Genomic DNA, 26,664 nt, shown 5'->3' with positions numbered 1-26,664 from the left:
CGTTTGGGTGGTATTGGAGACAGACCAAATTGGACCGGGTGAGGGGTGTTGAATTGGGCCTGGTTTTGGGTTGTTTTGGACGGCCCAGTTCCGATTTTGTAGGTATTTTCACTTGTTTTTGTTTTCTTTTCTTTTAATTTCTAATTAGCAAAAAAAATTCTACAATAAATTGTAAAACCAAAATTAAACTACAAAAATATTAATTAACACTTAACTACAATTAACACACAAAATTTAACACCAATTAGAAACAAAAATCACAATTTGTACACTAATTGACAAAAATAGAATAAATACATATTTTTGTGATTTTCTTTCTTTTAGAACCAAACTATGGTTTAATTAATTCCAAAATGCACAATTAAATCCTAAATATGTATGCAACATGTATTTTTATATTTTTTAATTAATTAAACAAAATAAACACTCACAGACAAAATAATTATGAAAAATGTCACGCGAAATTCTTAAACTTGTACCCAAATGACATTTGTTTTATTTTTCAATTTCTTTTGGAGTAGTTTTCGTGAAGAAAAAATCACGTGCTTACAGCTGCCCCTCTTTGTCTGAAAACACAAAGAGTTTTCGTGCAAAGATAAAGTGAGCGGATTCGAGCGATTTTTGCCCGTTGTAAATACTCCGTGTGAAGCATTTTATTGAAAGGCTTAACCGAACCTTTGCTTCAAAGGTTTCTTACATATCCTTGGCTAAAAGGGAATCAGGTTAATGTAGTTCGGGAAGTTTTGGTAGCTGGGACTACCATGGGACTGTAATTTTGCTGTTACTGCTGCTGCATGCTGTTACTACTGCTTTCCGACCTCCTTATTACACCGTGCTAAAAGAAGACAAGAAGCTAGACTAAACTAGGGATTACAACATCTTATCTATCTTCAAACTTGCTCTTGTAGCCTTCCTTCTGATTTCTGCAGCGGAATTTGTGCTGGGGATATTTTGTTGTAACCCTCCGCTTTACTGACTCTTGACTTGAAATTGAGTGTAGTCCTCTGTGCTACAGGCGGGCTCCTGACTTCAAACTTGAAATTTATTCCTCTGTTCTACAGGCGGGCTCCTGACTTCGTTTTGAAATGTACTCCTCTGTTCTACAGGCGGGCTCCTGACTCCAACTTGACTTTAAAAGATAATACGGCCTCCATTCTCCAGGCGGGCTCCTGACTTCAGCAGCAATTTAAAGATAATTCAGCCTCCATTCTCCAGGCGGGCTCCTGACTTCAACAACAACTATTTCTCCAGAATATAACACTTTCATTCTCCGGGCGGGCTCCTGACTTCAACGACTTCTTAAAAATATAACACCTCTATTCTCCAGGCGGGCTCCTGACTTCGACTACAACTCAAAAATATAACACCTCCATTTTTCAGGCGGGTTCCTGACCTCAGCAATTTCTTAAAAATATAACACCTCCATTCTTCAGGCGGGCTCCTAACTTCAACAACTTCCTAAAAATATAACACCTCCATTCTCCAGGCGGGCTCTTGACTTCAATAGACAATTTAAAGATAATACCTCCATTCTCTAGGCGGGCTCCTGACTTCGACTACAACTTGAAAATATAACAACCTCCATTCTCCAGGCGGGCTCCTGACTCCAACTACAACTTAAAGATATAACACCTCTATTCTCCAGGCGGGCTCCTGACTTCAATAAACAATTTAAAGATAATACCTCCATTCTCCAGGCGGGCTCCTGACTTCGACTACAACTTGAAAAACTAACAACCTCCATTCTGCAGGCGGGCTCCTGTCTTCATCAACTGAAAATTTAACAACCTCCATTCTACAGGCGGGCTCCTGACTTCATCAACTTAAAATTTAACAACCTCCATTCTACAGGAGGGCTCCTGACTTCTTCGACTTAAAATTATAACAACCTCCGTTCTACAAGCGGGCTCCTGACTTCATCAACTTAAAATTTAACAACCTCCATTCTACAGGCGGGCTCCTGACTTCATCAACTTAAAATTTAACAACCTCCATTCTACAGGCGGGCTCCTGACTTCTTCGACTTAAAATTATAACAACCTCCGTTCTACAGGCAGGCTCCTGACTTCATCAATTTAAAATTTAACAACCTCCATTCTACAGGCGGGCTCCTGACTTCTTCGACTTAAAATTTAACAACCTCCATTCTACAGGAGGGCTCCTGACTTCTTCGACTTAAAATTATAACAACCTCCATTCTACATGCGGGTTCCTGACTTCATCAACTTAAAATTTAACAACCTCCATTCTACAGGCGGGCTCCTGACTTTATCAACTTAAAATTTAACAACCTCCGTTCTACAGGAGGGCTCCTGACTTCTTCGACTTAAAATTATAACAACCTCCATTCTACAGGCGGGCTCCTGACTTCTTCGATTTAAAATTTAACAACCTCCATTCTACAGGCGGGCTCCTGACTTCTTCAACTTAACATTATAACAACCTCCGTTCTACAGGCGGGCTCCTAACTTCATCAACTTAAAATTTAACAACCTCCATTCTACAGGCGGGCTCCTGACTTCTTCGACTTAAAATTATAACAACCTCTGTTCTACAGGCGGGCTCCTGAATTCATCAACTTAAAATTTAACAACCTCCATTCTACAGGCGGGCTCCTGACTTCATCAACTTAAAATTTAACAACCTCCATTCTAGAGGCGGGCTCCTGACTTCTTCGACTTAAAATTATAACAACCTCCGTTCTACAGGCGGGTTCTTGACTTCATTAAATTTAACAACCTCCATTCTATAGGCGGGCTCCTGACTTCTTCGACTTAAAATTTAACAACCTCCATTCTACAGGCGGGCTCCTGACTTCTTCGACTTAAAATTATAACAACCTCCATTCTACAGGCGGGCTCCTGACTTCATCAACTTAAAATTTAACAACCTCCATTCTACAGGCGGGCTCCTGACTTCTTCGACTTAAAATTTAACAACCTCCATTCTACAGGCGGGCTCCTGACTTCTTCGACTTAAAATTATAACAACCTCCGTTCTACAGGCGGGCTCCTGACTTCATCAACTTAAAATTTAACAACCTCCATTCTACAGGCGGGCTCCTGACTTCTTCGACTTAAAATTATAACAACCTCCGTTCTACAGGCAGGCTCCTGACTCCAACTTAAAATTTAACAACCTCCATTCTATAGGTGTGCTCCTGACTTCTTCAGCAATTACTTCCCTCAAACTGGTGTTTTCACTTCTCTGAAACCTGCCGGGGATAACACTGCTGGGGAATTATCTTCCTTCTTTAAGACTAGTTACTTTCCTTAAAGCTGGTGCTTTCCTTCTACTGGAACTACTTCCCTTAAGACTTGTGTTATCTTCCTTCCGAAATTGCTTCCTTTAAAACTTGTTTGGCCTTCTTCCGAAAACTGCTGGGGATACCATTTTTCCCAAAACTTGTGTTATCTTGCTTCTTCCCCAAATGGGTACCGGACTTCCAAAAAAATTTCAAAATGAAAGAACATTTTCTGCCCCCAGTTTGACAATCTTTCTTGTATCATGATGTCTTTTCATCATCTATAACATTTCCTGTCCCTGCTTCAAATCAAAGAAAATTTTTTGTTAGTTTAAAACGTGGTGAATGGTCGTGCCACTCCTGCTGGGAATGGTTTTCTCTTTCTTCTTTCCCAGCTTTGTGTTCCATTACATTACCAAAGCTTGCTGGGGATGAGATTATTTGTTGGGGATGATATTCCTGCTGACGATCATATTCCTGCTGGGGATGGTTTTCCCCCTCTTCTTTCCCTGCTCCGTGTTGTCCGACCCTCTTAGAACTTGGTTGATAATCTGCCAGGGATGCTCTTGTTTCTTGACGATTCTTTATTCACCAATTGCCTTCCCATTTTTCCCCATACTCTCCCTGAAATCCTAGACCAATCCATCATTTGGTCTTGCAACGAACGTCTTTCTTATTCCATTGCATTATCTTTGGCCCGTCCTATCCACATTGTGTTTTTGCACCATCTTGGCAACTGGTAATAAGCTCTGAAAATCCTTTTCAAAAACAAACTGCTGGGGAGATAAACTCTTTAAAAATAAAAAATGATGAATTCAAGAAAATAAGAAAAGAATAGTTTTCTGAAAAATGTTGGGGAGAAGAAAAATAGTTTTCTGAATGGTACAACCGATCCCAATGATCATGTCGTGCATTTCGGATTAACCAACCCAGTCTATTTATATCAATCAATCTTTCTGATGGCCTTACTTTGTTGGGGATATGTAAGCGCCCAATTCTTTTGTCGACTCAACATCTTTGCACTGCTTGATGCCTCGACGGATCCTTTCCGTCAATATTATCTTGTTTGCCTCTTTTGACCCCTTGTCGCCTCATAGTGCCCTTCGAGGGGTTTTAACTAATAAGACTCTCTCATTTCCCTCAACTCCCGTCGCCTTATGGTGCCTGTGAAGGTTTTCACCGATAGGACTCTCTCGTTTTATGTCTCTCAATTTCCGTCGCCTTATGGTGCCTGTGGAGGTTTTCACCGATAAGACTCTCTCATTTTATTTTATTTTTTCAGCTGGGGATTCTTTCGGCTATCAATTCATTTCCAGCTTATGATCCTCTTCTCTGTTGGGGATCAGAGTGTTATTCCCGACTTCTATTTGCATGACTTGGCACTTCTTGGATACTGATCGGGAGGTCTTTTTTGGACACCAATGTGGGTTTTTGTGTATGGCTAAAAGAAAAAGGGTATCAAAAGGTTCAAAATAATTTTGATGGGTAAAACAGTACAACTCTTAGAATCAAACTTCCTTCCCAAAATTACAAACACAACTTTTGCCCCAGTTTCTTGCTTGGGGATTTTTATTTTTTGTTACACTATGACCGAGCCATGAGGCGCCTACGTATCCTTTTTGAGGAATCAGGTCAAATGTAGTTCCCAATTCCTTTGTTTTTCTTGTGACTTTTCTTTTGTTTTTGTTATCATTATTTTTCTCTTCTCTTTTTCTTTCATTTTCATTACTGATTCCAAAAGAGGGGTATGAAAGAATAAATAAGGCTCAAAAGGGGAAGCAAAGGTTGAAGTGTTTGGATGGAAGAACAAATTGCCTCCGTCATTTCATTCTCCGATACCATGCTAAATGCAAACAAACGACAATTACCATTAGAAGAAATCATACATAATATCTCTTAACTGCGTCAGAATTGATAGCCATGTTGACGCATTTCCCTTCGATATTTGTTAAACATAAAGTGCCATTGGACAACACTCTGGTTACAATGAATGGCCCTCGCCAATTCGGGGCGAACTTGCCTTTCGCCTCAGCCTGATGTGGGAGGATGCGTTTCAGCACTTGCTGGCCCACTTCAAACTTCCGGGGATGCACCTTTTTGTTATATGCTCTTGCCATTCTCCTTTGATATAACTGGCCATGACACACAGCTGCCAATTTTTTTCATCAATCAAGTTCAACTGCTCCAGACGAGTTTTGACCCACTCATCATCATCAATCTCAGCTTCAGCGACAATCTAAAGGGACGGGATTTCAACTTCTGCTGGTATTACTGCTTCAGTTCCATATACCAACAAATAAGGAGTTGCCCCTACTAAAGTACGAACAGTAGTGCGATAACCCAACAATGCAAATGGTAATTTTTCATGCCATTGCCTTGAACATTCTACCATCTTCCGAAGTATCTTCTTTATGTTTTTGTTGGCTGCCTCAACTGATCCATTCGCCTTGGGACGATATGGGGTGGAATTGCGGTGTGTAATCTTAAACTGTTGACATACCTCTTTCATCAAATTGCTGTTAAGATTAGCACCATTATCCGTGATGATCACCTTTGGGATTCCAAATCAACATATGACATTTGAGTGAACAAAATCGACCACTGCTTTCTTGGTCACAGACTTGAAAGTTTTGGCCTCAACCCATTTGGTGAAATAATCAATGGCCACCAGGATGAACCTATGCTCGTTGGATGTTGCTGGCTCAATTGGTCCAATGATATCAATGCCCCAGGCAACAAATGGCCATGGTGCTGACATTGTATGCAATTCTGTCGGCGGAAAATGAATCAAATCTCCGTGTATCTGACACTGATGGCATTTCCGCACGAAACTGATACAATCACGCTCCATAGTGAGCCAATATTACCCTGCTCGAAGAATCTTCTTCGCCAATACATATCCTCTCATATGTGTCCCACAAACTCCAGCATGTACCTCTGTCATAACTATCGTGGCTTGACTAGCATCTATACATCTCAGCAATCCCAAATCTGGTGTTCTTTTGTACAACACTCCTCCACTGAGGAAAAATCCATTTTCCAGTCACCGAATGGCTCTCTTTTGATCTCCGGTGGCCTGCTCCGGGTATATCCCCATCCTGAGGTATTCCTTGACATCATAAACCATGGTTCGCCATCCAGTTCTTCCTCTAACGTGTTGCAATAAACATGCTGATCACGAACCTGAATATGCAACGGGTCAACATGAATTTTGTCTGGGTGGTGCAACATTGATGCTAAGGTGGCCAAAGCATCGACAATCTCATTATGAACTCTTGGGATGTGTCTGAACTCCACTGATCAAAATCGCTTGCTCAGATCGTGCAAACATTGTCGATATGGTATGAGCTTCAAATCCCTTATTTCCCATTCACCCTGAATCTGGTGCACCAGGAGTTCCGAGTTTCCCAAGACCAAGACGTCCTGGACATCCATGTCTGTCGCTAGCCGTAGACCCAAAATGCATGCCTTATACTCAGCCATGTTGTTGGTACAATAGAAACGTAGCTGAGCCGTAACAAGATAATGATGTCCTGTTTCAGAAATAAGTACCGCTCCTATTCCAACTCCCTTCGCATTTGCGGCTCCATCAAAAAAAGCTTCCATCCTGGTTCCTTGGTCATTTCCAACTCATCTATATGCATCACTTCTTCATCAAGAAAATACGTCCTCAAGAGCTCGTATTCTTCATCAACAGGATTCTCGGCCAAGTGATCAGCCAATGCTTGGGCCTTTATGGCCGTCCTCGTCACATAGACGATGTCGAATTCTGTGAGTAATATCTGCCATTTCGCTAATCTCCCTGTGGGCATAGGCTTTTGGAAAATATACTTCAGTGGATCCAAGCGTGAAATGAGATAAGTAGTATATGATGACAAATAGTGCTTCAATTTCTGGACCACCCAAGTTAGGGCACAACATGTCTTCTCGAGTTGAGTGTACTTAACCTCATAGCTTGTAAACTTCTTGCTGAGATAATAGATGGATTGCTCCTTCCTTCCTGTAATGTCGTGTTGCCCCAGTACGTAGCCAAACGAATTCTCCAAGACCGTTAGATAAAGAATTAACGGTCTTCCTGGCTCAGGTGGAACCAACACGGGTGGGTTTGATAAATATCCTTTGATTTGGTCAAATGCTTCCTGACACTCTACCGTCCATTCTACCGCAGCATCTTTCTTCAGTAGCCGAAAAATGGGTTCACAAGTTGTTATGAGTTGATCAATAAACCTACTGATATAATTCAACCTTCCCAACAGACTCATTACTTCTGTCTTATTCTTCGGCGGTGGCAAATCTTGGATGGATTTGATCTTTGACGGGTCCAACTCAATGCCTCGCCGACTGACGATGAATCCCAACAGCTTTGCAGATGGAACGCCAAATGCACATTTGGCCGGGTTGAGCTTAATATCGTACCTTCGAAGTCTTTGGAAAAACTTCCTTAGGTCTGCTACGTGGTCTTCCTGATGCTTGGATTTTATGATCACATCGTCCACGTATACCTCAATCTCTTTGTGTATCATGTCATGAAACACAGTAGTCATTGCTCTCATGTACGTTGCCCCAGCGTTCTTCAAACCAAATGGCATTACCCGGTAGCAATAAGTCCCCCACGGCGTAATGAAAGCCATCTTTTTCGCATCTTCTTCATCCATCAGAATCTGATGATACCCAACATGCAATCCACAAAAGACTCGATCTCACGTCCGGCACAATTATCGATCAAGATATGGATGTTGGGTAATGGAAAGTTATCCTTTGGGCTTGCCCTGTTCAGATTGCGGTAATCGACACACACCCTGATCTTCCCATCTTTCTTCGGCACTGGCACCACATTAGCCAACCAATCAGGATATCGAGTGACCCGAATAACCTTTGCTTGCAGCTGCTTGGTTACTTCCTCTTTAATCTTCACACTCATGTCTGTTTTGAACTTCCTCAATTTCTGCTTGACGGGAGGGCATGCCGGGTTAATGGGCAATTTGTGAACCACTAAATCCGTGCTTAACCCCGGCATGTCATCATACGACCATGCAAAAACGTCTTTGAACTCAATAAGTGCTTTGATTAGTTCTTCCCTGATATTCGGTGCAATGTGGATGCTTATTTTAGTTTCCCTGATATCATCTGCATCCCCTAAATTGATGGCTTCTGTGTCATTTAAGTTGGGTTTGGATTTCTCTTCAAACTGGCTTAACTCTCTGTTTATCTCTTCGAAGGCTTCATCCTCATCGTATTCCGATTCATCATCATAATCGACCTCTTGTACAACTAGTTCGGAATCAGATTGATTTTTTAGACTAGGTTGAAGATCCGTTGTGCATGTCATGTCATTAGAACCAATATAAAGAGAACTGTTCAGAAAGAGAAAAGAAGAAAACAAAATTAAAACAAAATAAGAAGAGAAAAGCTTTAAAATACGAGATAACATAGTTTCACACTTTGCCTAATACAAAACAAAACTGGATTACAACCCTGGAATAATCCAAAAAAACAAGAAAGAAAAATCAGAGCCCACTACCAAGACTCCCTCCAGGTAGGCAGGGGAGTAGCCATCCAATTGTTGATATTTACCCTAGGCCCCACAAACTGTACATCTAACCTACTGGACCCTTCTCCAGCTTCTATCATGTTGACATCGGTGAACAGCCTTTCAAAGCCCTCGTTCAAATCTCCATTTGGCCCAATCAGTGGTCCGAGAACTTTCGGTACCGACAACTTTCTGATACCTGCTCTGACAAATGATCTGGATAGGTGCGGGATTGGCTTGGGAAGGACCCAGACTCTTTTCTTCAACTTGCAGGCCCGTCTCACATCCGCCGTTGTAGGCTTGAACCCCAACCCAAAGGTATCCAGATTTTTGGGCAAAGAAACCGGCTGAACAATACCCTAAAGATCTGCCCCTAAACCTTTGCCTGACACAAACCCGTTCTTCAACATCTCCGAGGCTACCATGACAGTTGCTGCTACTAATTTGGGAAGTGGGATGCTTTCACCTTTGGGAACTTTGCCCACTAAAACCGTATCGAAAACCTGGTAAACCCACGGTCCCTTATCATCATCAGTCTCTATGAAGGGTACGATGGCATCACTTACGGCGCTTGCATTGTCTTCCCCATGCACTACGATCTCTTGCCTATCCCACTCGAATTTGACCATCTGATGTAATGTAGAAGGCACTGCTTTGGCGGCATGGATCTAGGGTCGCCCCAACAGAAGATTATATGACACTGTCACGTCTAACACTTGAAACTCCATGGTGAACTCGACTGGACCAATTGTTAATTCAAGTATGATGTCACCCACTGTGTCTGTACCACCACCATCAAACCCTCGAACATAGATGTTATTTTTGTGAATCCTGTCACCATCGACCTTCAGTTTGTTCAATGTGGTCAAAGGACAGATATTGGCACTGGACCCATTATCAATCAGTACTCGAGTGACTATCGAGTCTTCGCACTTCATGGTCAAATAAAGGGCTCTATTATGTTCTGTACCCTCCACGGGCAACTCGTCATCTGAAAAAGTGACCCTGTTGACCTCGAAAATCTTGTTTGTTATTTTCTCCAGATGGTTCACAGACATCTTATCCGGAACATGGGCTTCGTTTAGAATTTTCATCAATACCCGGTGGTGCTCGTCTGAATGGATCAACAATGATAACAATGAGATCTGTTCCAGGGTCTTCCTCAACTACTCCACAATGGAGTAATCTTGCGCCTTCATTTTCTTTAAAAATTCTTCCGCCTCTTCCTCGGTAACTGGATTCTTTGTCGCTACTGGATTGGCCCTTCTTTACTCTGCGGGAGCAAAACACCTTCCCGAACGAGTTAACCCCTATGCCTCACATATTTCCTCCACAACTTCCTTCCCCTTATGCATTACCATTACTTGACTGTAGCTCCATGGCACAGCTTTCTCGCTGATTATCGGCAACTGCATTATTGGCCTGATAACAACTGGTCCTATGCATGCCCCCTTCACGTCGACTGTCTTTCTTGATATCCCTTGCACCGTTACTTTGACCGGCTCTGGATTCTTGGCAACATCAGACGAACTCTTCCCCATCACCACCACTGGCTTGCCTTCTACCCTTTTCGACTGTACTACCGCTTTTCCATTGATCGACTTTTCATTCGGACTGGCACGGATCATCATTACCGTTTGTGAGGGCTTCTTGAGCTTCCCTCCTTCATGCACTAGTTCGATCATGTGAGCTTCATGGTATGCCGGAAACGGGTTCTGATTGATGTTAGGTGCCTCTGGCTCCTGGACCTCGATCCTATTTGTGTCAATAAGATCTTGCACGGCAGTCTTCAACTTCCAACACTTCTCAGTATCATGCCCGGGAGCCCCCGAACAATATTCACAGCTTACTGAGTGGTCCAGATTTTTGGGAAGGGGATTTGGCACTTTGGGCTCCACAGGACTCAATAGGCCTAACTGCCTCAATTTGTGAAACAGAGTAGTATATGTTTCTCCTAGTGGAGTGAATGTTCTCTGCCTCTGCACCCTTTCATTCCTGAAAGTCTGATTCCCACGGAAACCTGGTCCCGAAGGATTCCTGTAGGCCCTTGGTGGTGGATATGTGTTTTGTGGAGGTGGATATGTATTCTGGGGAGCCAGCGCATGCCATTGCGGGCGAGCCGGAGGCTGGGTGTAAGTTTGGGCGTGATGGACAGAGAAATGTGGCTCTTGTGGTGGGTAGTAGGGCTGTGAAGGGCCGTATGGAATGTGTGGGTAATTTGAGTGATGAGGTCTAAGTTGGTAGTGAGGGGGGGACCTCTGGATCTGGACCAAGTACCTGCCTCGACTGTTGCGACATCTTCCCTTTTCTTCTTTCCGAGCGCACCTTCCGTGCTGCTCTGGATGGCCTGAGTGGTTGCTTTAATCGCCGAATAGCTCAGGATTTTGTTGGACTTAAGTCCCTCTTCAATCATACCGACAATTTTTACTACTTCATTGAAAGATTTGCCAACTGATGTCACCAGGTAACCGAAGTAAGTTGGCTCCAGAGTCTGCAGAAAGTAGTCCACCATTTCCCCCTCTCTCATCGGAGGATCAACTCTTACCGCCTGCTCTCTCCAGCGGAACCCAAATTCTCAGAAGCTTTCCCCGGGCTTCTTCTCAAGTTTCAGCAATGTGAGACGGTCAGGGACGATCTCAAGGTTGTACTGGAAGTGGCCTGCAAAGGCTTGTACCAGATCGTCCCAGGTGTACCACCTGCTAGGATCCTGTTTTGTGTACCATTCCAGTGCAGACCCGCTTAGATTTTGACCAAAATGAGCTATCAACAGCTCGTCTTTTCCCCCGGCCCCTCTCATCTTACTGCAAAAACCTCGCAGATGTGCCATTGGATCACCGTGCCCCTCGTATAGATCAAACTTTGGCATCTTGAACCCTGCCGGCAATTGAATGCCGGGGAATGAGCACAGATCTTTGTAGGCCACACTGACTTGGTTGCCTAACCCATGGATATTCCTGAAGGACTACTCCAGGCTTTTAAACTTTCGAAGTACTTCGTCTTGCTCTGGGCTCTTAGCTGACTTTTCAATCTCTACCGGGTTCTCGAAGTGAGTATTACAAGTATGAGGCTCAGGTGCTTTGAAGGTTGGTTCAGGGGGTAATATTGGTTATCGTGAGCCTGAAACAAGGGCTCGCTGGATGATCTTTGCAGCGTGGCTGGTAGGGGTGCCACGAAAACAGGAACATTTGGTGGAGGAGGGTTCTGATTGGGTTGTGAAGCTTGGGGATCATAGGCATTTCTTCCCTGATAGCATTAGTGACTGGGGAAGCTTGTCGAAGGGCCCGGGGGAGGGTATTCTGGCGTGTGTCCTGGAGGGATAGTGGGAGTAATGGGAGGGTTAGGCCCTTTTTGTACCCTAGCTAAGGCCAGCTGCATTTCTTTCATCTCCTGTCTCATCTTATCCATTTCCTCCTTCAGCATTTGATTCTCCGTCCTTTCATCCTCGACACTTTGGTCTGAACTAGTCATGTTTTTTAGTATGGGCCCTTTGGATCTTGTTTGGTAATGGTAATTTGCCAGAACGTTCTAATAAACTAACTGGTTTGAAATCTCTAGAAAAACAACAAACTTGTTAGCGTTAGAGTTTAACACATATTGCAATTTCACGTTGGGGGATGCAATGTTCCTAGGCAGTTTAACCATTTCTAACATGTCTTTGCTTCGACCGCATGCGTCATTCCGGCTTACTTTGTTTGTGCCTCGTTTAAGTGTTTCTGAAACTTTCTTTATCTCTCTTTTTATTTCTTTCTTTTCCTTTCTTTTATTCACTTTGCCTTTTCTCTTTTTCTTTTTAGTGGTGGTCGAATCTTATGTGGATTGCCTACGTATCATGTCCCCGCATGAATCAGACCGCGCGTAGTTCTGCCACAAGTGCGGAAAATAAAGACACCATTTTAGGATTTTTCAACCTTTACTAGCAAAACGTTTTATTACAAGGCAAAACATTTTTGAAAGGAAATTGACAGACTTGATACAGACTACAAACTTTATGCCAAAAAGAGAAATACAAACTCCGATGGACAACAGACTCTGAAGACAAGGAAAATACAGACTTAAACTATGAATGTTTTAGAGTTTTGAATTTTGGCGCCCGCGGGGCGTCGTTCGGCCTCGCCGCGGGCTTTGGTGCAAGGCCCCTTTGCAGATCTTTCAAATCTTCCATGATCTGGTGGACATAAATCATTATTGAAGCAAGGAAGGTGGTACGGGACATATCCTCACAAGCTAGGCACTTTATGGTGATGTAGTGCCCGATATCGTCGATTCTTCCCTTGATTCTGTCCCTTTCCATAAGCAATCGCTCTATCTGTTGATTCCGCGTCCCCAGCATTTGAGCGTCATAAAGGAGTTGATCCTAAAACTCATTCATCTGTTTCTCCATTCGGGCCATTAGATCATAGTAGCGCTTCCTATCTGCTCTGGCATCTCGGGCTTGTCTGAAGATCCGCTCTTTGAGAGTGGATATTGTTTCTCTCAATATAGCGATGTTCCTTTCGTAGTCCCTCTTCATTTGTTGCATAGACCATGCTCGCTCTTCTTCCTTCTTTATCCATTTCACCTGGATTCTCGCTAGACCAGCTTTAGATTTTTCCAGATCTTCTTGATACTCGAGGACTTTCTTCTTTAGACTACCCGTAAGACCTTTTAGATATTTCTTGACCTCATTTTGCCCCTTACCACCTAAATCATCCCACCATATCCGCAACTCGAAAGGAATTTTAGTCATTATTGAAAAAGGTTCATTTTGCATCGTGCTTATCCTACACATTTATTAAGGTGATTAAGAAATAAAATTCATTTGACTCAACAAATTGACTATTTTTAATTTTTCACAAATTAAAAGGAAGATCCGGTTCCGAACACGGCTTTAGCACTTCGGGATCGAAGATTCTAAAGCTGGGTGAGTCAACCGGTCAAAAATCTAAAAATGCCTAAAAGTGGTCGTTTATGCAAAGTCAGCCTTCCGGCGTCCCTTTCTGGAACATTCGGCTATTTTTGCCAAAACGGCATTACTCGATTTATTATTGACTCTTTTTTATTTCAAATTGAAATAAAAGCCCCGGTTGAAAACACGGCCTTTTAGCGCTTCCGGGAGGAAGATTTTAAGGTTGTGCCCACAAACCTTTTTAAAAATGACTCAGGGTGGCTGTTCTTGCGAAAACAGCCCTCCGGTGCCCTTTTGGGGACATTCGGCTTATTTTAAGCAAGAATGGCGTCACCCGACTTATTTATGACAAAAAGTTTGACATTTTTGTAAAAGGGAGGTTGGACCCGATGAGGGTTGCCTACGTATCCCGCACCCTGTGAAAATCAAACCGGCGTAGTTCGGGTAGATAAAACAAACTTCTTTTGAAAACAAGCCTCTTTTTAATGGCAAATAAAACCATTTTTCATAAACAAAACCCCTTTTTTCATTTTCTCAAAAATTCGACAGAGTTTCAACGCTATTTGGACATTGATTTTTTTTCAAAACAGGCGATTAACTACCTCTATCTCTCTTTCCTTAGAGTATTCAAAAGCCGGTCAGCATGCAAGTCTGAAGCAAACAAATGCACAGGTAGCAAGTTGGATGCATCAGGATGGTTTTTTGTCGTTTTGGTACACCTGTCTTAGACAGACCCAACCCCTGTGTTGAGCCTCCAAAGTCAAATGCACATGATGCAAACAAACGTTCCTACTAGGGATCCGGCATGAAGCTGAGTTATTCTAGGTTCATAACCTAGGTATTTGTTCTAGACCGTGTACCCGAGTGGACAACTCGAGTCGAGGAGGGGGCTACGTACAGGGGACCCACGAGATCGTCCGGCTTTGTAACTTGTCCGGCCTCTTTCTTATTTCAGGGTATGACACTAACAGAATAGGGAGTCTCAACCAGTGAGCACATCCCTGGAGGTGAGAAGAGAAGGGTTTCGGCACAGTTTATATACAGTTCAGATAATATCAAAGCGGTAGAGCATTTAGTACATTTAGCACGAAATATGTAGAAAAATCAGATAAAGCCAAACATAACAATTATTAAAAGCTCGAATTCTTAAACCCTGATTCTGGGTATTTCCCCAGCAGAGTCGCCAGAGCTGTCACACCTCCTTTTTACCCGCGACCGCAGAGGCGCAGAGAGATTAGGGGAGTTTTTCCAATAAAGGACAATCGAAACGGGATTTATTATTTAATTCAGAGTCGCCACTTGGGAGATTTATGGTGTCCCAAGTCACTGGTTGAATCCCTAATCGAGGAGAATATTGACTCTGTATTACAGTCCGCGAACCAGAAATCCAGATAAGGAATTCTGTTAACCCGGGAGAAGGTGTTAGGCATTCCCGAGTTCCGTGGTTCTGTAACGGTCGCTCAACTGTCATATCTGGCTTAATTATCTGATTTTATACAATTATGAACTTATGTGCAAATTTTAACTTTTAGCCGCTTTTATTATTATTATATTTAAAAAGACTTGCAACGTCGTGAAAACTGGTCTTGAACCACGTCACATCAATGCACTCATGGTTATTGACACATTTCGACTTCGTTGATATTTGGATTTGGGTCACATAAATGTGTGCCCGAGTTTAGGGAGATAACATTATTAAATACACGCCTAAAGATGCTAACGCGTTATTATTTTTGAGAAAAAGCCGTGAAATTCGCTATACGGCCTATCTCGAAATCTAAACATTTAAGATAACCATCTATTAAGGGCCCCGCAATTTGTGCGTTTTATTTGGCGAGGCTCATCTCGTTTATTTTACAAGGACAACCCTAAAGTTACTACATTTTCTATTGAGTTCGTCTCTAAAATAAAAGAAAATCTCCAAATTAATTACATGCTTAAAAAAAGGACGTAACTTATTAGTTATTAGTTTAAGACAAATGCAAATGGAACTTGTACAAAGGGAGATTGTTTCGTATCTTATTCTATAAGTGAATATTACAAAAAATTGAAATTATAAATAGAATACAGAATTGACAAACAATAATATCAAAACGAAACTAATTACTCTCTACCAATTTAGACCCACCTTACTAGATGAATTGAACCGCCAGAGTTAATTGTTTACAACTATTTGAAATTAAAACCAACCTTAATTACTAATGCTTGCAAAAGTTTGTTAAAACTTGATCGACACTTGGAGAAATCTATTACATTTAAATTAACTCTAATACGCCTTGTTCGAACTCAACTCATGCCTATTTAATTAATGACCTTAGCTTTACTACATCGAATCAAACTTCAAATATGGTAGACCTACTGATCTACGAAATTACTGGCTAATTATGTTTGCCTAATACTTGCGGATCTTTGTTACTAACAGGACTCAAAACCACAAACTTCAATTTATTTCTATTCCCATTTTCGTGAGTTCAAGGTTATACTTTACCAAACAACTAAATCGAAACGATTCTCAATATTAACTATTTACCAATTCAAATGGCTACAGGTATGAGGAAAACTGTTCAAAACTGCCTAAGATAGTCCTAAGTGTAGTCCAAGCTGGTTCAATATCTAGTGACTTATTTTGATTTATGTAAACTAAATAGTGAGTGCTAATTTGCAAATTATTATATGTTGTGGTCAATATCTAATACATAACTCAACTCAAGTTGAATGTGATTTTGAACTACCTTATTCTAATAATATGAACTAACAAACTGAAATTATTTAACTATGAAATTCATACAGACACACACCTAATAGTTTAGCAATCTAACAGTTTGTTCCAATTAAACACACATACTGAACTGAACTGCCATTTGAAGGATTCAGTTCAGTAGTCCGACATCATACATCACCTAATTGCCAATCAGTGATTTAAAAGCAGTCCTAATTATACATATATCTACCATTCATATAGCAGGAAACACATAACTAATATCAAATAGAATACAAACATTCTATAGTTTGAACAATAAATCATCTAGCCATTTCATTTCAGCTTCAATGAGCATACACCAAGATGATTCAAAGTAGTGTACCTGGAATCGAGAATAGCAGAAGAAGAAGAAGAAAAGAAGAAGAAAGGCAGGTCAACAGCAGCATTAGTATACAATACAACAACACCACAGCAAAGAGCAGAGCAACAACCAGCAGAAAAAACACCCAGCACAAGCAATCCAAAACCCAGGAGTGAAACCAGAAAATACCAAGCAATTCACAGACAGGAACAGAATGTATTCAGAAATGAGACAGGAGAGTCGATTTTCTGATTTTTGTTCTTCAGATTCTCAAATAAAGACACTCAGAACCTCAATTAAACAGTAACGAACTGATTCTGATTTTCAGTAGTAAAGAAGACCTCACTTTGTCAGTATTTAGCTCTCAACCTATTGAACTCTTTAGGGTAAAAACTCAGCTTGTATTTCACTCTTAAACTCTGAATTTCTGATGTCAAAATCCCGCCCCTCAATTTGTCCTAAATGTCCCTTATTTATAACCAAAAAATCAGCCTGCCTTCCCTGGGAACACTTAAAGAAATCAGGCTTAAACTGCTGCCCATTCCCCTTAGAACCCCACTAACATATGTCTTCTTGTTTCTCACTTTACAACCTTACAAGCACTATGTTTAACAACCTTTTCAGAATCCCTCTTCTTTTCAGTTTTACAACCATGTTATTCCCTGAAGAATTGCTGACAGTTTCAGTCTTTTCTTTATTAAATTCCCTAGTTATGGGCAGTATGACTTTTTTTTAAATTAAACAGTGCCCTGATAATGCCCATGCTGCTCCTGACTCATTCTAACCCATTTTTTATTAAAGAGAGTCATTAGTTTAATAGTTCACTGAATATTCAATTGGCAGGCCACTTAAACTAAGCCACTTTTAGGTTTGCAAATCCCAAACTACCCCCCTAGGAATCTGAACTACTGCCCTATCCTAAACCTATTAATCTGATGGTAGAACTCTATAAGTTATAACCTTAACAACTGATTTCTAACTGATCACTAAAGTACTACAACTATAACCAATTCACAACCAAATTCAAACAATGATTTAATCAGAATTGAAGCAGTATGAATCAAATTATTATCAGATTATTCTAACATTCAAGCATGTAAAACTAATCGACGATACTTATCCAATCGACTACATGAATTACAACACATACAATCAATAGAAAATAATCATAATCGAACAGGCACACAGGTGATTCGAGTCGTATTGATAGAAACAGGGATTTATAATAAAACTTAACTAATCGACGAAGCTCATTCGAATCGATTATATAGTTTATAATATACTCGACCATGACCAGAAAAAGTTCTACCAAATAAAAGGTCTTTGAAGAAGGACAGAATCAATCGACAAAAACTTGAAAAATCAATAAAACTACACTAAACAAATAAACAGATATAAACAAACGCAAAAATGGAACAAACAGGAAAGGAAAAATACCTCAAGAACTCGGAAACTGGACAACCCTGATTCGAACTCAGACTCGAACTCTTTGAGGTCGAATCGGACCTTAATCAAGTGTTCTCAACTGAGAACACTTCGACTAAGGTCGATTAGACCCCAAATCATCCTTTAATTTGGACAGATTTCAACCTTTGGTTTTCTAGGGTTCTTGGGGGTTCGATTTGGGGTTCGAACGGTTCTGGTCTGATTCGAACCAAACCAAAGGTGGTTTGGTGACGAGGGAGGTCAGGGATATGTCCGGTATGAGTTTGGGGCTGGTTGGGGTAGTTTCAAATTTTGCTCGAATCTTCGATTGAAGATTCGAGAAACTACAGGCTGATTCGAGCAAAACGGATAAGGGATTTGGGTTGAGGGTGGTCTAATGGTTTTAGGGTGTTAATTTAGTCGCAGCGGAGTCGTTGCCGCCGGGTTTCAGGTGAAGGTGTGAGAGGGTGGCTAGGGTTTGGGCTATGGAGTTCGTCTCTAAGAGAGACGAAGATAAGGGGGTGTTTGGTTTGGGGGGGCGGGGTATGGATTAGGAATATATAGTATGGGGGGAAATGATCCTAGGCCGTTCGATCTGATGAGATCAACGGCTTGGATCAGTTCATTAATGGAAACGACGTCGTCTTGCTCACCTCGATACCGGATCGGTCTTTGGATGGGAAAGGGTCGGGGCATGGGGGCGATTTGTGGCCATTGGATCAAATGAAATGAACGGCGTGGATCAATTGGCCTGATACGGCGTCGTTTCGGTTAGTCTGAGGGCAGGCTGGATCGTTTGATCTTGGGAGATCAATGGTTCAGATTTTGCACATCAAAACAACGTCGTTTGGGTGGTCTTGGAGACAGACCAAATTGGACCGGGTGAGGGGTGTTGAATTGGGCCTAGTTTTGGGTTGTTTTGGACGGCCCAGTTCCGATTTTGTAGGTATTTCCACTTGTTTTTGTTTTCTTTTCTTTTAATTTCTAATTAGAAAAAAAATTCTACAATAAATTGTAAAACCAAAATTAACCTACAAAAATATTAATTAACACTTAACTACAATTAACACACAAAATTTAACACCAATTAGAAACAAAAATCACACAATTGTACACTAATTGACAAAAATAGAACAAATACATATTTTTGTGATTTTCTTTCTTTTAGAACCAAACTATGGTTTAATTAATTCCAAAATGCACAATTAAATCCTAAATATGCATGCAACATGTAGTTTTGTATTTTTTAATTAATTAAACAAAATAAACACTCACAGACAAAATAATTATGAAAAATGTCACGCGAAATTCTTAAACTTGTACCCAAATGACATTTGTTTTATTTTTCGATTTCTTTTGGAGTAGTTTTCGTGAAGCAAAAATCACGTGCTCACAGGGGAGATGTCAAATAGTTCCAAAAGATGAAGATCTTAGTGCTCAGGCAGCCGAGATTGGTCCTGATAGTCAATTCCATGAAGCAGCAGTTCGTCAAATCTGGAGTGAGTGTCAATACTTGATGGCAAATACTTGTGTGCGTGATCTATCCAAAGGTGAAGTTTCACCCGGATACCTTGCTTGGTATAAAAGGGAAGTTAAGTCTGGAAGGCCGGTCAAAAGACCTCATCTTTAAGAATTTGTCGAGGCGTCACAAGAACAGTGGGCTTGGTTGGCCAAGGAGAATGAGTACAGGGCTACCATAAGCAAGCTAGAGAAGCAAGTCAAGGATCTTCAATTCGAGAATGGTTTGCAAGTCGCGGCAGATGAGGGTGAGAAGAAAAGTCTAGCCAAAGAAAAGGAGGCCCTTCGAGCCCAGATTCAGAAAATGAAAATAGCGGCAGAAAATCCTGCCAGAAGCGCAAAAGATGAAAAACATATAAATAATCTTAGGCAAAAGGTGAGTGAGTATGGTTTTGATCTGAATAAGGCCGAGGGTGAACTAGCAAGGGCTCGAACAAAATTGGCTAAGAATGCGGAGGATCGAGCGTGCTTAGTTAAATAGTTAAAAGAGAAATATGACAATGAGATTATGGGGTTGAAGAAAAGGGCCACCATCTTTGAGAACAAAATGATCAAGCAGGCAAAAGACTTTAAGGCAGAAAGGGAACACTGTTATGCAGCGATGGCATAAGTAGAAAGAGATTTGCAACAACTTCAAGAACAGAATCATGTAGCAGAACAAACTTTCGAAGCCAGTGCCCAGCAGATTGGGCGTTTATTGCAAGAAAAGGGTGTCATAAGAGAGAGAGTCAGAAGGATCGTCGACTACATCGCGATGAAGTGTAGTAGTTGTAAGGATATGACAAGATCCATGTTCTTTGCCACCGTGATGACCTTTGTCCGCCAGATAATGGAAGATCTCTACCACCTCCAAGGGGATTTAGCGCGTAGACCCGTGGTGAGACCGAATGATGTCCCACGGGCCCCAGGAGCAGTTGAGGCATTGATGTATTCGTGATTTTCATTGGAGTCTGTTATTCTGTTTTCGAGTCTGTATTTTCATCTTTTGTTGAAGTTTGTCAGTTTGTTTTCGAGTCGGTATTTTCACCTTTTCATCAGAGTTTGGTAGTTTCTTTTGAGTCTGTTAGTTTTTGAGTCGTCGTAATCAAAGCATTTTATTTTTATGAAAATTTGAAAATCCCAAAATATTTCATTACTTATTTTTATACTTATCCCCAAGAACTACGCTCGGTCTGATTCATGCGGGGTCATGATACGTAGGCAATCTTCATAGGATTCGACCATAACCAAAAGAAAGAAAATAAAAAAGAAAGAGAAAAGAAGAAAAAAGAGAGGAAAAAAAGAGAGAAAAAGAAAAGAAAAGGGAGAGAAAATAAGAAACCGTGAGAAGGAAGCAATGGCAAAACAAGAGAGAGAAATGAGAGAATAAAAACAAAGAGAAATCAAGCAGAGAAATACATGAGTGAAAAAAAAAGAGAGAAAAGAGAAGTTGCAGATGGAAATAAAGAAAAGTCGGGATGACGTAAACAACCGATCAAATGCATAATAGAAATGGTTAACTGCCTAGGTACATTCATTCCCCAAATGTGCGGGTGCCTATCTGTTAAGCTCTAATCGCTAACAAGTTTGTTGTTGACAATTCAGTTTAGGAAGGTGGTTAGTTTGTTTGGCATTCTGGAAACTCACCCATACAAAACCCGGTCCAAAAACAAGTCGATCATGGCTAACCAGGAACTTGATGCGAGTGTTATCGATCCCTCAAGAGAGGTAGAAGAGTCGGAGGTTAATTTGATGAAAGAAGAGATGTATAAGCTGAAACAGCAGATGACCGAAATGTACCAGGCATGGGCAAAAGGGCAACCACCACCAGCTTACCCCGTCAACCCTGCCTTCATCCCGCCATTGGCTCGGTCTCAGGATCCTCTTGCTACCAATTCATCCCCGAGATTTCCCATTTACCACCACTACCAGAGCACCACCTCCCAAACACCACCAGCTCCACAACCTAAACCAGTTCCATACCCTCCTCCACAAGCTACTCTTGTTTTCGTGGCACCCTCACCTGCTACAGTCCACAGATCCTCCAGCGAGCCCTTATTCCAAGCCCATGATAACCAATATTACCCCCCAGGGCCCACTTTCAAAGCTCCGGAACCCTATTCCTACACTCCTTGTTTTGATCTCCCTGTCAAAATTGAGAAACTGTCTAAAAATCTCGAATAGGAGGAGATGTTCAGGAAAGTTAAAAGCCTGGAACATTCATTCAGAGACATGCGGGGGTTGGGAGGTCAAGTAAGTGTGGCTTACAAAAATCTATGTCTATTTCTAAATGTACAATTGTAGGTAGGGTTTAAGATGCCCAAGTTTGATTTGTATGATGGGCATGGTGTTCCAGTGGCACATTTGAGAGGTTTCTGTATCAAAATGAGGGGAGATGGTGGAAAAGACGAGTTGCTAATGGCATACTTCAGTCAAAGTCTGAGTGGTTCGGCGCTGAAGTGGTACACTCGGCAGGATCACGTAAGGTGGTACACCTGGGATGATCTAGCCTAGGCATTTGCTTGTCACTTCCAGTACAATCTCAAAATTATTTCGGATTGTCTGTCTTTGACGAAACTTGAGAAAAAGCACAATGAGAGTTTCAGGGAGCATGGTTTTAGGTGGAGAGAACAGGCAGCAAGAGTTAACCCTCCAATGAAAGAAAGTGAAATGGTGGATTATTTTCTGCAGGCCTTAGAACCTACTTATTACGGTCATCTGGTATCAGCTATAGGCAAGTCCTTCAATGAAGTGGTAAAGATGGGTGGTATGGTAGAAGAAGGGCTCAAGACAAACAAAATCATGAGCTATTCGGCTATTAAGGCAACCACCCAGGCCATTAAAAGCGGAACTGGGGAGTAATTGGAAAGAAGAAGAAAGAGGATGTAGCAATGATTGATTCAAGATCTTGGTTCGGACCCAGGGGTTCACCTCACCACTATCATCAACCTCATCCCCACTACCAAACCTACCTCATACCCCGTATATTCCACCCCAACACTACTACTCACCACCAGACCCCCATTTTTCTATCCATCGTGCCCAAACATACAGCCAACCTCCGGCCCAAGCACAATGGCATGCACAAGTCCCACAAAATACATACCCAGCTCCAAAAAATGCCTATCCACCCCCAAGAGCCTACCGAACCCCTCCTGGATTAGGTTTCCGGCCTAACCAAGCATTTAAGAACGAGAGGTTGCAAAAGAAGAAAACCTTCACTCCATTGGGAGAATCCTATACCAGTTTGTTCCACAGGGTGCGACAATTAGGTATGCTGAGTCCGATCGAGCCAAAACTGCCAAATCCTCCCCCTAGGAATCTTGATCACTTTGTGAGTTGCGAATATTGTTCTGGTGCTCCGGGGCATGACACAGAGAATTGCTAGCAATTGAAAACAGTTATTCAAGAACTCATTGATACTAATCGGATTGAGGTCCAAGCTTTGGAGGCGCCCAATATCAACCAGAATCCATTGTCGGCCCATCATGAGACAAATATGATCGAGATAGTGCATAGGGGAGGGGAGCCTAAGAAGCCTTCACAGACCGTCATGACGATTCAGACCAGTTGAAAAGCCAACAAGTGAGAAATCAGTGATCAGGTTGAGCGGGGCAAACAGTGAACCATCTGCAGTAGTCAAGAAGGGGACCCCAAGTAATGTGGCAGTAAAACAAGAAAGAGCAAAAGTGGTTGTGCTAGGAGTGGCGAACAAGCCTGTTGTAATTGTGGAGGGTGCCCGCACAGATCCGGTCATTATCAAGCGGGTAACTCAATTACAGATAGTCAACAGCAAGGCAGTCCTGTGGAATTATGAACGAGTGACAGTGACTTACAAGGGGAAATAGGTTAAAGAAGAAGTTTGTGAGACCCATGGTTTGACTCGATCGGGGAGATGTTTTGCCGTCGAAGAGTTGAGAAAAGCTAAGATCTCCAAAGATAACCAGGTGCTAGTGAAGAAAGTTGTGACCGAGGAAGAAGCAGAGGAATTCTTAAGAAAGATGAAAGTGTAGGACTATTCCATTGTGGAGCAGTTGAGGAAGACACCGGCTCAGATTTCACTATTGTCATTATTGATCCATTTAGACGAGCACCGTCGGGCTTTGATAAAGATCCTGAATGAGGCCCACGTTCCTCACAAAATCTTAGTAAACCACTTGGAAAAGATAGCTAACAAGATATTTGAGGTAAACAGAGTCACTTTTTCTGATGATGAGTTGCCCGTGGAGGGTACTGAGCACAATAGAGCCCTCTATCTTACGGTGAAATGCGAAGATTTTGTGGTTACTTGGGTACTGGTCGACAATGGTTCTAGTGCGAACATTTGCCCTCTCTCTACTCTGAACAAGTTGAAGGTGGATGATGAAAGAATTCACAAGAACAGTATCTGCGTTCGGGGATTCGACGGTGGAGGGAAAGATTCAGTCGGGGACATAGTGCTTGAGCTTACAATAGGGCCAGTTGAATTTACCATGGAGTTACAGGTGCTCGATATGGTTGTTTCTTAGAATCTGCTATTGGGTCAACCCTGGATTCATGCTGCCAAAGCAGTCCCTTCTACTTTGCATCAAATGATCAAGTTTGAATGGGATAGACAGGAAATTGTTGTGCACGACGAAGATAATTTGTGTGTTCCCAGTGATGCCATTGTTCCGTTCATAGAGTTTGAAGACGACAAGGGGCCATGGGTTTATCAGGTTTTTGACACGGTATCGGTAGAGAAAATTCCATAAGGGAAGTGCGTTACAACTCTGAGGGTAGCTGCTGCATCAGTCATGATAGCCGTTGAAATGTCGAAAAATGGTTTTGTATCGGGCAAGGGTTTGGGTGCATCTCTGCAAGGTATCGTACAAACGGTGTCTCTCCCCAAAAACTTGGATACATTTGGTTTGGGGTTCAAGCCCACAGTTGCGGACGTAAAAAGAGCCATTGAAACAGAGGGCCTGGGTCCTCCCAAAGCCCATCCCACGGCTCTCCAGATCATTTGTCAGGACTGGCACTAAGAAACGCCCAGTAACAACAGTTCCTAGTTTGTGGTTGGTCCTGATAAAGAGTTGATTGAAAGGTTCGAGAAGTTATTCGATGATGTGAACATGGTGGAAGCTGGAGAGGGTTCTAGCAAGGCGGATGTGCAATTTGTTGGGCCCAGTGCAAAGATTAACAATTGGGAAGCTACTCCTCTCCCCACCAGGAAGGAGTTTTGGTAGTTTTCTTTGATTTTCTTTCAGTTTATCTGGATTATTCCAAGGTTGTAATTCAGATTTTATGTTCCGTTCGTTTGGATGTATAAACCTTGTTATCTTTTAATTTCAATGAAATGCAATTTCCCTTTTTCTTCATTCCTGACAGTTTTATTTTTGTTTTCTTTTCTTCCTTGTATAATTCTTTTTATACTGGTTTTAATAACATGACATGCATGAGGAATCTTCGGCCCAGTCCTAAAAGCCAATCTAATTCTAAAATAGTAATTCAAGAAATAGAGCGTGATAATGAATCAGAAAATGATGAGGATGAGGCCTTTGAAGTGATTAGTAAAGAATTAAGCCATTTTGAAGAAAAACCTAAGCCTAACCTGAGTGATACAGAAGCAATCAATTTAGGGAACCCAGATAATATCAGAGAAACTAAGATAAGTTTCCATCTTGAACCTCAACTCAGGGAGGAGATAATTAAAGCATTGTTTGAGTACACATTTGCATGGTCATATAACGACATGCCGGGTCTAAGCACTGACTTGGTGGTTCACAAATTGCCCACTGACCCGGCATTCCCTCCTGTCAAGCAGAAGTTGAGGAAATTTAAAACTGATATAAGTGTGAAGATCAAAGAAGAGGTCACCAAGAAGTTCGATGCAAAGGTCATTCGAGTCACGCGGTATCCCACTTGGTTAGCCAATGTCGTGCCTATACCAAAGAAGGATGAAGACCAGGGTGTGTGTTGATTACCGTGATCTCAACAAGGCGAGTCCCAAGGACAACTTCCCACTACTAGATATCTACATTCTGATTGACAATTGTGCCAAACATGAGATTGGGTCTTTTGTGGATTGTTATGCGGGCTATCATCAGATCTTAATGGATGAGGAAAATGCAGAAAAGACGACATTCATTACACCATGGGGTACGTACTGCTATCGGGTCATGCCATTCGGTTTAAAAAATGTTGAGGCAACTTACATGAGGGCGATGACGACCATATTTCATGACATGATACACAGGGAGATCGAGGTTTATGTGGACGATGTGATCATAAAGTCCAAAAAGCAGTCTGACCACGTTAGAGATCTGAGGAAGTTCTTCCAAAGGCTTCGCAGGTACAATCTTAAGCTCAATCCTGCAAAGTGCGCATTCGGTGTTCCGTCTGAAAAGTTGTTGGGATTCATAATCAGCTGTCGAGGTATTGAATTGGACCCGTCAAAGATCAAAGTTATCCAAGAGTTGCCACCCCCGAGGAACAAGACTGAGGTGATGAGTCTGTTGGGGAGGTTGAATTACATCAGCAGGTTTATTACTTAGCTTACAACGACTTGTGAGCCTATCTTCAAGCTGTTGAAGAAGGATGATGCGGTTAGGTGGACAGATGAGTGTCAAGAAGCATTTGATAAGATAAAGGGGTACTTTTCAAACCCAACCTGTGTTGGTCCCTCCAGAACCGGGGAGACCTTTGATTCTGTATTTGACGATTTGGACAAATCATTTGATTGCGTATTGGGCCAGCATGACATCACCGGCAGGAAGAGTAGGCCATATATTATCTCAGCAAGAAGTTCACATCTTATGAGGTTAAGTATACTCACCTTGAGAGGACATGTTGCGCCCTAACTTGGGTAGCACAGAAGTTGAAACATTATTTGTCATCTTACACTACTTACCTCATCTCTCGCTTGGATCCGTTGAAGTATATCTTTCAGAAGCCTATGCCCATAGGGAGGCTCGCAAAATGGCAGATCTTACTGACGGAATTTGACATCGTCTATGTGACTTAGACTGCGATGAAAGCACAAGCATTGGCTGATCATTTG

This window comes from Nicotiana sylvestris, chromosome 10 (genome assembly GCF_000393655.2).
Source record: "Nicotiana sylvestris chromosome 10, ASM39365v2, whole genome shotgun sequence".
NCBI lineage: Eukaryota > Viridiplantae > Streptophyta > Magnoliopsida > Solanales > Solanaceae > Nicotiana > Nicotiana sylvestris.
This window is presented reverse-complemented; position numbering follows the sequence as displayed.